This window comes from Pinus tabuliformis, chromosome 6, assembly GCF_031772625.1.
Source record: "Pinus tabuliformis cultivar Carrire ecotype Pingquan chromosome 6, CPIR1, whole genome shotgun sequence".
Taxonomy (NCBI): domain Eukaryota; kingdom Viridiplantae; phylum Streptophyta; class Pinopsida; order Pinales; family Pinaceae; genus Pinus; species Pinus tabuliformis.
The window spans coordinates 768,025,049-768,037,236 of record NC_142292.1 but is presented as its reverse complement, the minus strand read 5'-3'; the positions used below and the strand labels follow the sequence as shown (position 1 = coordinate 768,037,236).

Here is a 12,188-nt window from a genome sequence, read left to right as displayed (position 1 = left end):
AGTCCTCGTATGGCCTCAAACAAGCACCGCGAGCCTGGTATGAAAAACTAACTGAGCATCTTCTAAAACTCAACTTCAATCATTTTGATCTTGATGATGCAACTTTATTTGTCAAGAAAGTTGGCAAAACAGTTGTGTATCTTGTGGTATATGTAGATGATCTTTTAATGACAAGGAACAATGAAAGCTACATTGCATCCATAAAGAAGGAATTGGGGAAAAGTTTTGAAATGACTGATTTGGGCTATGTTCATTACTATCTTGGCATTGAAGTAACCCAACATCCAAAATCCATATTTCTTTCTCAAAAGAAATACATTGGAGATTTGTTAAACAGATTTGGCATGACAGAGTGCAATTCTCTTTCTACTCCAATGGAACAAAACTTAAAGCTCACATCTATTGAAGGAAAGGAATTTGAGGATGCAACAAAGTATAGACAGCTTGTAGGAAGTCTCATCTACCTCACTACTACCAGACCAGACATTTCATTTATTGTTGGAATCCTCTCCAGGTTCATGCAAAAGCCTTGTGAGGGACATTGGTCTGCTGCAAAAAGAGTTCTAAGGTACTTGAAGGGAACTCAAGACCTTGGAATCAAGTATACACAGGTGGACGACTTCAGCTTGATTGGATACTATGATTCAGACTTCGATGGAGACAAAGAAACTGGGGTATCTACTTCAGGATATGCTATGAGTCTTGGATCAGGAGTTGTCTTCTGGAGATCACGCAAACAATCAGTTCCAGCAGATTCCACAACAGAAGCAGAATACGTGGCAGCAGCTGAAGCAACGAAAGAAATTGTGTGGCTCAGGAAAATTCTTGAAGATTTGTAGGTAAAACAAGTACAATCAACTCCACTCATGATTGATAACACCTCTGCAATAAAGTTGGCCAAGAACCCAAAGTTCCATGATCGAACAAAGCATATCAATACTAAATATCATCTGATTCGACATCATGTTGAGACCAAAACAATCCATCTCCGTCATTGTTCCACAAATGAGCAAATTGCAGACATCTTCACCAAAGCACTTGGAAAGGAAAAGCTTGAACGATTCAGAATGATGCTTGGACTCACCAACATCCCTTCAGATTAAGGGGGGGAATGTTGACACCTAATCTTCATGATTGGGGGAATTTGTAAATAAATAAATTAGGAATGTGAACAGTCATCGAGAGATGAACTGGACAATCACTCCTATTGTATATAACAATAACCTATTTATGGAATAATAGACGAATCAGTTTTACTGCCTTTGGAGAGTTACTGCCTGGTCTAACACATATGACATAAACGTCTAATGCAATTTCACTTTTCAAGATACTAGAGGTCAATTAGACAAAAGTCTATAATACAAACTTCACATTAGACCTACACTTGGTATTTTGACAAGTTGTTAGAAAACCTTTGACTTCAGAATTCCCAAGAACAATATGTTGCAATGCATCTGATTGATCATACCTTCTATTTGCGGTCCCTTTGTCTAATCATTGCTTCTTTATATCTGCAGTATGTTAAGTCATCAAATCTTCTTTGAATACACCACAGGAACTTGGTTTGTTACATAGTTTTCTCCTCACCAAAAATTCGAACCTCAGTAACTTCAAATCAGTGCCATAAAATTGTCTCAGAGTTTACGTCCTCAGTCTCAATAATTCAAACTTGTATGATAGATAACTCAGTCTTGAATAAGAGCTAGAGCATATACCATAGAACTTTTGACAACAACTTTGGACTTGTATTTTAGTCAACTCGGACTTGTGTCACAGAAACTTTGTAGTAGAACTAATTTAGAATCCTTCAGAAAATTTTTTGGGCTATAGTAGGCTACTTGGATGCTTCTTCTCTTTTATTTTGATCTGTATTCATCAAAGATATGCATATCTTCCTATGAATTCAAATTATGTCATGAGGGAGAATGAGTGACTTCAGTAGTCTTCTGAAAGGGTCGAAAATTTTTCTCATTTGAGTAGGGCTTCTCTAGCTCAACTATAGGACAAATTTGACCTTTTTGTTTATGGATCATGGCCTTCTTCATAAGGTGATATCAGTGCTCCATCCATTCACCAAAAGCCCTAATACCATGTTGATTTTTCAAGTGCAATTTACACGAGCAATTTATTTATGAAACTTGATAATTACTTCCAATGATGTAGACGTTTATTTTGCACCTTTCAATGTATCATTAAGCAATTACACATTCATAAATTCAACCATAAATACAATGAAGTAGTAGAGATCACAATGCATAGTAAAGGCACAATGTTTACACTAGGGAAACCCACTTGGGGAAAAAGGCCAACAACCTTCTTCTTAGAGGAATATTCAATTCAACATGAGATACATCAAAGACAATGTGTATGGTCACACTCACAAGACAATCAACAAGATGTCAAGTCCAATTCTTTTACTTGTCCACAAGTGGTCCTCCTTGAACAATTTGGTTAAGGGTCAGCAATGAAGTCCAAGTATGGACCTCCTTCTCCCACAAAAGCTCACCATCATGTCATTGTCTTACACAGACTTAGATTACACCACATGCTCGTACCGTTCGACATATTTGGATCATCATAGGTTCGGACCGACATAAAAAAGAAGGCTCGATATCACAGACTTGGATCGTGTAACTTATATTTGTTACAGAGATATTCTCACACTTTTCATTCTCCTTTTCTTCTCTTTAGATCAGATCATATGTACTCCTGTTGTGAGGTTGAATTATATCTTTGGAGGAAGGACTTATCTCATATTTATATGCATAGGAAGCGGTTCGAAATTAAGTCCTAGGGGCTGAGCCAACTTGAAAATTAGAGGAGCCGAATTGACATCTTATTGAGTCTAGATTTTACTTTTGAAAAATCCAATTTCTTTCCTTTGAAAAGGGCATGAAGAACAAAAATCATAAATCATGACAAAAATCCTAAATAATTTTTCTTTTTCTCACAAGCATGAAGAAAATGCTAAATAATATTTTCTCACATCACAAATACAACTTATATTTTATCTTTACATCTACAACAATGTACATTATGAACATTGACCAAAGCTACAAAATTCAACAAAAAGTAAAATGCAAAAGATGGTGAGGACAAAAAGTTAGCACATGGGGAAAATCCTAGCATGTATTCGACCACCTTCACTAGCCATAACTTAGTTCTCGAGCACTTGATGCTTCTTCTCATCAAAAGGAACCCTTGCTGTCCCAACCTTGATGAGTGAGAAATTGACTTATCTTAAACGGTAAAATAAATTCTATATCATAAAGAACAAGTTTTGATCCTTGAGAAATGCACTATTAAAAACATTATCAAAAGGAAGTAAAAGGTGCATTAGAGGGGTGAAAAAGGCAAGTTGAGAAAAGGGGTAACTCATGCCTTCTTTTTTACTCCACTACATCTATACACTTTGAATGTGGACTCTCATTGGTGGGTCCCCTAACCATGGCGCTTGGCCATGAAGTCAATCCTCTCAATTGCCACCTATTGTCACATACACTTATAAATTGAAGGGTGGACCTTGGGAATGCCACCTCCCCTTAGGGGTAGGAAGCACCTAATAGGGTTGATTATCTGGCCACCCCTACAAAGGCATGAAACACTTTTATGAGACTTGGTCTAGTTAGATATTTGAAGGTGATCTCAGTTTGAAGTATTATTATGGCCTTAATAATTAAATATGGTCCACACTTAGATTCATATATGGCTATTCTCTCTAACGAATGTTTTCTTTCACTTTAGTTTGAGATGATTTTGCACGGAGCAGGTGAGGCAGAAGAGGGAACATTAATTTACTCCTACTCCACATGATGGCCATACTACACTTTTGGAGAGCATGATGACTTTGCAGATGCAACATTGCCATTATTTAGTAGAGCATTGGGCACTTGGATGCTCTTTGATAGTTGATGGACACCTCAAAGCACCGTCGAATGCCAGAATGCTAAGCTTATCTTGCATAGCATTGACAATGGTTAATGATGTACTAGTGGATCCAGCTTGCCCCCATGATGGCCTTTACATTGCTTGATGAGAAAACCTTGAACTAGAGCCTAGATGAGGATGATTATCTCCTAGAATGATTGAGGAGGGATTTTTGCACCTGATCGAGCCCCAATGTTGAAGAGAGAGTACACCACGTTGTCTACATGGCACCCATAGAGATGACACAAGGCCACCCAGAGCTAGTTCTGGGACACATGGAGATGCTTTGATGCTCTATTTCAAGACCCTTTCTCAAATTAAGGTTAATCATCATGCTCTTAAACTCATCGCACCTTTCCATTGCATTTTTGGAACATTTTGAGCAATAAAAGGGCATAAGGTTATGCTTATTGAGGGCTTATGGCTTACACATGGGCATTTATTGGCATATTTTATTTGCTAATCTAATGGGTTTGCTTGTAATCCATTTATTTTGTGTCTACTCAAAATAAAACTTGTTTTAGGGTCTTTTAGTGGATTATTGGAGGTGATAGACCTATAAAAGGAGGATCACCTCTTTTCATTGATCATCATCACACTTATGGATTTCAACCTCTTTAGAGGAGCTCGACTTAGCCTATTACACTTGACTACTTGAGGAGATGTGATCTTATGTGGATTTTTGCTATTGGGGACTAGTTTATGTGTTCGAGACATCATTTTGGGATTGAAAGAAGGTATGTTCATCGATAATTTGCGAGTATTTACTGCATATATTTTATGCTCTTACATGTATTGAAGTATTTCTAGGGTTTATATTTGTTCCTTGTCTAAATATGAATTTTTTTTGGAAATTCTTGGTAAATTGTTGCGTGTGTAATCTATATTCCTTGAACTCCGTAGAAAACCTCCTAGTGAGCATATTTTCTAGTTAATTTCTCTTGTCATAGAAACATAGCTAGGGCTAGAAAGTAAAAACTAGGGTTTCCCCCTAATTGCATGAAAAAATTTGATATCTCTATGCTGTAAATCCCCAAGACTCCATCAACCAAATAGGTTAAAGGCACTGGGATCCCTTTGATGATTTAAAATATTGAAAACTTGTATTTTATTCTCTCTCTCTTTGTTCTTTTCACCCTTCAGGGCAAGCCACGATGACTAGGGAAAGGGATGAATTCAATTAGGGCTTGAATTATTAAAGTGTTGGAGTTGATTCGGTATTCTCTCACCTTGCTTGACATTACAAACTTAAAATCTAGTTTATTGCATGGTGGAAAGTCCCTCATTAGGGTTGACATCATCAACTCTACATAATTTATGGTGTTAGAAAACCCTAATTCTATACAAGGCTTTAACTTAGGGCTTGTTGAAGGTTTATCATTCCTGTTGTTGATCATATGTTTAAAGTAAACCTTTTCCCTTATGCTAGCATGCCTAGGCGTTCTCTTGTTTAATTATATCTTGAAGCCCTAGGCCCCAAGCACCCTTTTCTAGGCTTAATTAGTTGTATGCTGCTCCTTGAAATCAAGACTTGTGACTCGTTGCCTCAAAATCTAGCAAGTCTTGTGAAAGGGCTATCAAGACAACTAGACCAAGGGAACACAATCAGGTGGAGGTCCATTGTCACTACAACAATTCACCCCTTGCTCTTTAGTGGAGTTTCACCACAAGGGAAGCTACTCAGTACGGGTCGCCTAATATATTTTCTAAGGCAATAGTTCAAAGGTGACAATTGGAATAAGCTTAAGAAGGGCACTGACACACTGCCTGAGAACAAGGCTCAATCCAATGAAAGAAGGAATAACATGCTCTTCATGAAACCTATTAAGGGTACATATAGCCTAGGGTTTGAAGAATATACAACAAGAATGGCTCACATAGGGATATAAGACCAAAAAAGGCTTGTAAAAAATAGGTATAATAAAAAAAGGAACCACAAACGTTCATTAAGCCCTAATTTGCGGCCTTAATGCTAAACTAGGGTTTCCTAGGGAAAAATTGCTTAGGGTTAGTGACGTTAGCCTCAAAACAAGCTACTAATGAATTAGACATAGCTGAAGTCATCGTTATGTCCTAGCCCTAGCGACTTGCTTTGAAGGGCTAAAATTGATAGATAGAGCGAAAATATAAGGTTGTAATGATATTTGATCATTTATGTGGAAGGCCTCTTCTTATGTGATGGATTCTTTAGGGAAAAATTATTATGGAGATATCAAAGCCTAGAGGGGAGTAAGGTGAACCCTAGTTAGCCACTTTCAAAATCCTAGATATCACTTTATGAGGGGATAAAATCAAGAGAATATCTCTCTAGGAGGTTCTCAATGGATGTCCAAGATTCTTCAATTAAAGCATATAATATTTCACCAAAATTTCATATAAAGATACACAATTGAAGAAGAACATAGAAAACCCTAGCAAATATATTGCATGCAATAATCATTAAAAGATATTCAACAACAAAAATACTAACAAGATATCCATGACCAATCCTTCATTATCCCAAAAAGACATCTCTAGAACAAGGACTAGTTTCCGATAGAAAAGATACCCACAAAGATCACATCTCCACAAGAGTGATAGGCTACATGAGCTAGGCCGAAATCTCTAAGGAGGTTGAAATCAGTGTTGCACACATCGCGATCGGGATTTAATCGGCGCCGGGAAAAAAGCGGAAAAAATCGTTAAAATCGGGAAAAAATCGGAAAAAAGCGGGAAAAAATCGTTTGGCACAAATTGAAAAAAAATTGAAAAAAAATGAATATTTTTGTGCCAAACGATTTTTTCCTGCTTTTTTCCGATTTTTTCCCGATTTTTCCGATTTTTTCCCGATTTTTCCGATTTTTTCCCGATTTTTTCGATAAAAATCGCTATAAAAAAAAGGGGCGATTTTTTCGATAAAAATCGCGCTTTGAATCGGCAAAATTAAAAAATCGCGATTTTACGATTTTATCGCGATTTTATCGCGATGTGTGCAACACTGGTTGAAATAGTCCACAAGTGATGATGAAATGAAAAGTGAGATGATATTTTATTTATCTAAGGCCTATCTCACCTAATTTTATCTAAGAAGTGTCTAAAACAAGTTTAACAATGAGTAAACACAAGTAAACCTTGGGTTACAAGCCAATTCACTAGCCCAACATGAATTATGCCATGATATACCCACATGTGTGTCGTAAGCCTCAATTTTGATGATTCCATGCTCCTTTGGGGCTCCAAATGTTGAGTGATGGTGAAGAGAAGACTAAAGGTGTCTCTAAGCATCATAATTATCCATCATTTGAGGAGTAGTCCTCAAGTACAATTTCAAAGCAATTCCATAGATCCCAAATTCAACCCCCATGTCATCTCCATGGGTATCAAATGGTCAACGTAGTGCCTTCTTCCTCTGGGGTTAGTGATCCATCAAGTGCAACAAGCCCTCCATAGCCCTCTCATGGAATACTATCCTCATTTAGGCTCTGAATCATGGGTTGCCCATTAGGTAATGTTAAGGCCAGCTTGAGGGCATGCTAGGTCCAACGTTGCAATCATCAAGAATTCTCTGTGCTAAGAAAAAGAATACCAGTTTCCTGGGTTGTGGAGGTTGTGCATTAGCTGCTCAAGTCATCATATTTCCCAACGCTTTGATGAAAATGGGCACTGGTGCATATGCTAAGTCATCAACCTTTCTGTAAGGCCTTGGTAACTATGGAGTGGGTGCCCTTAAGGCTTGTGTTGTTGTGGGCCACCTGGTAAGACCAATGTAAACTCCAACAAAAGAAACCATTCATTAAAGACTAAGATCATATAAGCATATAAGTGTACCAAACTTGTATGTTAAAGGCATATTAATATTTGAAAATGGGATCACATTCCAATATCCAACTAGACCAAGTCCCATAAAGGTGTTCCTTACCTTGATATAGATGACTAATGTTCAACCCTATTTGGTGCTTCCAACCCCTAAGGGGAAGTGGCATTTGCAAGATCAAAGACTCAATCAATACGTGTTAGTGTAAATTAGTGGCAATGGAGGAAAAATGATTCATGGCCAAGTGTCATGGTCAAGGGGATCGACTAATGGGGATACACATCCCAAGTGTATAGATGTAATGGAGGGAGAAATCGTGGAGGCATGAGTTACCTTGCTTGGCCTGCTTTTTCCACCCGTCTAGTGTGCCTTTTACTTTCTCATCATAAGGCTTTTTATTTTGGGTGCATAGCTCAAGGGTTAGAGCTTGCTCTTTATGATGTAGCCTTTAATTTTACCGCTTAAGATGAGACAATTTATCGCCCAACAAGGATGGGACATGTAAGGGTTCCTTTTGATGAAAGGGAGCATCAAATGCTTAGGATCCGAGAGATGGCTAGGAGGGTAGAGCTCATGCTAGGATTTTGCCCACACGCCAATTTATGTCTCAACCATCTTTTCATTTTGATTCTCTTTTTCTTTCATGGTGGCCATAATATTACTTTCCATTATTTTAGTTGCATCAACCTACAAGGCAATGTTTCTTGGCCTTTGCTCAAGGACATGGATGAGAGGGTGCCAAATCCTAATGAACCAATGACAAGTTAGACTGGGAGAAAGGGGATGGTATATAAGGGGTTTGTAATGTGAAATGTAAAGTGTCAAGTATTGCTTAAGGGAGAATGAATACATTATTTCAATTCAGGTTTTCCAAGTAGTGCCCTCATATAACCCTAAGGCCTTAAGGTAGGTCCCACTGGACTGGGGCTAAAGATTAATTCCCATGGTAAGGTGAGAGAACAGATTTTACAGTCAAGATTAGTCAATCTTCTAGATAACCCCTTTATCCATACTAAATGCCCAAAACAAACAAGTATAAGCACCCGATTGCAAAATGATCAAAGTACCTTTTGAATAACAACCCACCTTCTTTTAAGAGGCAATGTCAGATGGTGCGAAGTGCATGGTTGATGGAGATGGCGTAGGAATATGGCATATCATCATCAAGAAATGAATGTTAAAGGTTATTGGCTAGCTGGTTGTCAAAATACGAGAGAAATTTTTCCTCAAATAGGTTTACTCGTTTTGGTGGGTAACATGCCTTAATTAAAATAAGTACCTTGATCAAGGAATCTATTCACATCACCTCAAATGTGTTGACTTATAATAAATTTTAAGTGATATACGGGGAAGCCTCTCATGTGTTGAAATTCCACTAAACCACGGGAGGTGGAGTGCTAAGGTGGCAGTGGCAGCCGCCTCATTATTGTGTCTTAGTTTGGTTGTTTCCTTGTTAGGTCTCTCACAAGTCTTGCTATATTTTGAGGCAACATTTCTGGACTTGTTTCCAAGGAGGATTTTATTCGACCTCATCGTTATCTAAAGAATAAGCTTCATCAAAATTGTGGTGAGAACACCAAGCTAAATGACAACATTAGTTCTGACTTGGCAACTTCATTTATCGTGGGGGAAGAAAACTTCAAACAAATTCTTACATATCAGAGAAGGACAAGTGATTCCTATTTTAGAGAGGTTAAACATAGAGGGAAAAATTAGACGTTGGATCCATTATACTATGTCTCCTCTTAACTTGGAAGGAATCTTGGGATATCCTCGCTCCTTGCCAAAAAACAATAAATGGTTACCACTCTTTCGTGGGTAACTTTGAGGATCCAAAGAAGCATTTAAGGGATTTTCAAATACCCTGCTTTTCTCATTTAAGCAAAGAAATTGACAATGATGTGATTATGGATCTTTTTTTTTTTGGTCCTTGAGGGATTATGCTAGAGAATGGTTCCTATCCCTTCCCAACAAATCTATAAATTCATGGAATGACCTTGCCAAAGCCTTCTCATTTAGATGGATTGAAGAAAGGGATATTGCAGAACAAGCATACATGAAGATATAGGGGAGGGAGTATGAATAGTGCACTTTAGTTACATCTTTAGCACAAGATGAACAAAGATGAAATGAATATGAAGTGGTTATCATCTCATATGTCTTCTTCATCTTCTTCACAAGAGTAAACCCGTCACAAGAGGAAGATCCCAACAAAGATGTCCTCTTTCCCTTTCATAACTCTCCTAGGGTTTCGTCGTGAACTCTAGGAACTTCCTTCAAGAAGACAAATACAAAGGGTGTTGATTTTGGGTAGCATTGGATGTGCTCTAGCTCTGAAATTTTGTGAAGGGGCTAGAACACATGAGATATCCAAGACCCAGAAATCGTTTCATGAAATTCCACCCAGATTGTATTTTTTTAAAACAATTAATATTTTTAATGGGGTTCCTAAGTATAAACTTAGGAAAATTAAAATATTAATGGTTATTAATGAAAATATGGGTGAGAAGCTTCTAAGAGATCAAGATCAAGTCTAATTTAATCTTAGCCATTGATTAGAGATTAGATCACGATCGTTGATATCTCAATAGGAAAAGTATAAAGAAAGACTTGAGAGTCATTTGGAGACACACTGGGCAAATACTCAGTAACCCGAGGGAAATCGATTCTCAAGAAGTAAGAGTTCGATTTCAGAGGGAGAGTTGTAGGGTGAAGGAAGAGGAGGGCATCAACATCAGTCAGAGACTGAGGAGGAGGTGACACAGTGCATCAGAGAGACAATGCAGAGGGATAGCTCTGAGAGATAGTGAAGCTAGGGACGCAGTCCTCACACAGAGATGATGCAGAGGTGACGCAGTGAACGCTGGTGGGTCTCTGGGGTGTCAGAATTCCTCCAAAGGGAGGAGGAAAATTATCTCAGGTGTTTTCTCAGAGGTTTCTCTATGTTCTGCAAAACCATTTCTTGTAAAGAGATTGTTGCTGAAGAATAATAAATAAATCCTCATTTGCTACACCGGCTTTCCCACATTGGGTTTTTCCGGGGACTATTGTCCAAAAACAATTGTGTTGATGTGATTGATTCTTGTGCTTGTATTTCACTGTTCTTTTCTCTATGCTATTATGCGACACTTCAGTAGAATTTACTTCGATGTTTATTGAAGGGTTTTGTAAATAACTTATTGTGGAAAATAAGTAGGAGAAATAAATCAGTGATTGCAGTAGAATTTCTTGTTTGAAATTTTCACAAAGGGAAGAGTACAATGATGATAATGAATGAACAAACTCTCTCCTTTCTCTATATACATGAGAAGTAAAGGAGGTCAACAATAGATATGTGGGTGATTGCTTTTACGAGCAACCTATAATAATCACATGTAGGCTTACATGTGGAATGCTACACTCCAAGGGTAGAAATGACAAGTTTCAAGGTGATGTCATCCACAAGCAAGGCTCCAAATGCAAGGGCACTCAATGAGGTGAGTCCTTTGGTTCTTTTACAAGTCTCTAAAGACTACATTAGTCCCCCTAAGCCATGTACTCTGATGGGTCTAGTCTCCTTACATGAAGACTATCGCAACTTGGGCATCACCAAGTCAACTCCAAGACTCCAAGCAAACATCCAAGCTACCCTACACTATCTAGGGCTTGATGCCTTCCTCCAAGATGTACAACTTCCTTGCTGCTTAGGGCATTGGGCATTCTCCAAGCAAGCAAATTTTTCCATGTGGCCATGATGATGGGCATCATCTAAGTTTTCAAGAGAACTACAGCTCCTTAGGGGAGAATGCTAAGCAAGAACCTAAGGTCAAGAAATCAGCAGCAAGCCATCTCCAATCTGTAAGACCATTATGATCCATTTCTCATGTGCAAATCTGTTTAGGGCCACCTAGGACCTAAACATACACCATGTACCCCACATCTCATGAAGCACCCTGTAACATTGTGTAAAGATTTTTGGAGTAACCCAAAAGCTAAAAATGTGTTTGTGTTCTATTTTATTTTTTAGTTAAAATTAGTTAAGCTTCACGTTGCGATGCTTTGCAAACCTTGTAACCTAGGATTACTTCCTTGGTTTTATTGACAACTTTATCTGACATATATTATGATGGATTGCAACTATGCCTGTGTCACAACCTTTGTTGCCTTGCAATTGGAATTGACTATATAACTATAATAATCTGTCATTAATTTTCCGATCATTTTCTTTTCATTTGTATTTATGTCCTTTGTTTATTTATTTGTATTTATGTCCTTTGGTTTTTTTTTTTTTATATAACTATGTTGATCATTCCTGCTGAAGTGCATCTTAGGAGTTATAATTTTTAATGCAATAGTTATTTGATTTGTTCTAAGGATTTCTTTTTATTCTAGTGGTTGCTACTTTGTTTAATTAGAATATGAATGACATATCATGTGAAACTTGGGAAAGAAACAGAAAACTTATTTTCAAATTGGATATCAACACATA

General features: G+C 37.7%; 1 protein-coding gene across 1 annotated transcript in view; it reads left to right on the top strand.

The window, feature by feature from the left end:
* Positions 1 to 12,188, top strand: part of LOC149260990 (uncharacterized) — a 379,306-nt gene that overhangs the window by 255,465 nt on the left and 111,653 nt on the right. The gene's annotated exons all lie outside the window — the stretch shown is intronic.